Genomic DNA, 2,350 nt, shown 5'->3' on the forward strand with positions numbered 1-2,350 from the left:
AAGTGTTTAATTGCAATGGTAACCACAGAGAAAATACTTACAAAATATACACAAAAGGAAATGAGAAATGAACCAAAGCATGTCACTACAAAAAAACAAACACACACAACAAGACAAAAAAGAAGACAGCAAAGAAAGAAAGTAGGGACAAAAAGCTACATGACATACAAAAAACAACAAAATGGCAATACTGTAGTGAGTTCTTTCCTATCAGCAATTACTTTAAAGGTAGATGTGATGAACATGTTAATTAAAAGACATGGACTGGCTGAATGGATTTTTTAAAAAGGATCCAACTGTATGCTCTTTACAAGAGACTTACCTTAGACTTAGGGACACACAAAATCTAAATGTGAAGGGATGGAAAACACTTCCACATAAATGGGAAGCTAAAGACTGGGGTGGCCATATGTAAAATTAGATAAGATAATCTTTAAGTAGAAACTGTCAGGAGGACAAGAAAGGATGTTGTGTAATGATAAAGGATCCATTCATTAGGAACATATAACAATGACAAATATATGCACATCTAATATTAGAACTCCCAAATAGGTGAAGCTTTGGTAGGACTGAGGGAAGAAATTAACAGCAACACAATAATAACAGGAGACATAATACTCTTATGACCAGAACAACCATACAGAAGTTCAACAACAAAACAGAAGACATGAACAACAGTATAGACCAGTTGGCTTTAACTGATGTCCACTCAACAACAGCAGAATACACATTTTTTTTTTTTGAGACCAAGTCTCGTTCTGTCCCCAGGCAGGAGTGCAATGGTGCAATTTCAGCTCACTGCATCCTCCACATCCCAGCTTCAAGCAATTCTGTCTCGGCCTCCCTAGTAGCTGGGACTACAGGTGCCCACCACCACACCTTACTAATTTTTTTGTATTTTAGTAGAGACAGGGTTTCACCATGTTGGCCAGGATGGTCTCAATATCCTGACCTCATGATCCACCTGCCTCAGCCTCTGAAAGTGCTGGGATTACAAGTGTGAGCCACTGTGCCCAGCCCCAGGATACATATTCTTAAATACTATTGGAGCATTCTCCAAGATAGACCACATGTTAGGCCATAAAACAAATCTTGACAAATTTAAGAAGGTTGAAATCATACGAAGTATATTTTCTAATCACAAAACAAGAAATCAATAGCAGAAGGAAAATAAGGAAGTCCACAAGTTTGTGGAAACTAAGCAGTGCCCTCTTAATGAATGGGTCAGAGAAGAAAACACAAGTGAATTTAGAAAATATCTGGAAACGAAAGCAAAAATGCGACATACCACGCATGGGATGCAGCAAAAGTAGAAGTGAGAGAGGAGCTTATAGCGGTACTCTAATACCAAAACCAGACGAAAACACAATAAGAAAACTATGGCCCAACATTTTGGATTAATACAGTAGCAACAAAATAAGTATATAAGGAATTTACCTCAATATAATAAAAGTCACCTGGGCATGGTTGCACATGCCTGTATTTCCAGCTACTCAGGAAGCTGAGGCAGGAGGATTGCTTGAGCCCAGAAGTTCTGGGCTGTACTGTGCTATGCTAATCAGGTGTCTCCTAAGTTGGGCATCAATATGGTGACCTCCCAGAGTGGGGGACAATCGGGTTGCCTAAGGAGGGGTGAACTGCCCAGGTCAGAAAAGGAGCAGATCAAAACGCCCATGCTGATCAGTAGTGGAATCATGCCTGTGAATAGCCACTGCATTCCAGCCTGGGCAATGTAGCAAGACCCTGTCTTTCTGTATATGTAGTTTCATATATGACACTCAGTGGAGAAAGAGGAGAAAGATTGAAAGCCTTTCTTCTAAGATTAGAAAAAAGGTGAGGATGTCCCCTCTCACCACTAATATTTAATGTGGGAAGTCTGGCAAGAGCTATTAGGCAAGGAAAAGAAATACAAGACATCCAAATTGGAAAAAAGATAAAATTACCTCTATTTGCTGACAGTATGCTCTCATATTTAGAAAATTCTAAAGATGCCACAAAGTTACAACTAATAATTTCAGCAAAATTGCAAGACACAAAGTCAACACATAAAAATCATTTGTGAGCCGGGCACGGTGGCCCAAGCCTGTAATACCAGCACCTTGGGAGGCCGAGACGGGTGGATCACGAGGTCAAGAGATCGAGACCATCCTGGTCAACATGGTGAAACCCCGTCTCTACTAAAAATACAAAACATTAGCTGGGCATGGTGGCGCGTGCCTGTAATCCCAGCTACTCGGGAGGTTGAGACGGAGTTTTGCTCTTGTTACCCAGGCTGGAGTGCAATGGCACGATCTCGGCTCACCGCAACCTCCGCCTCCTGGGTTCAGGCAATTCTCCTGCCTCAACCTCC

This window comes from Sapajus apella, unplaced genomic scaffold, assembly GCF_009761245.1.
Source record: "Sapajus apella isolate SASKATOON/1434 unplaced genomic scaffold, GSC_monkey_1.0 scaffold2, whole genome shotgun sequence".
Lineage (NCBI taxonomy): Eukaryota > Metazoa > Chordata > Mammalia > Primates > Cebidae > Sapajus > Sapajus apella.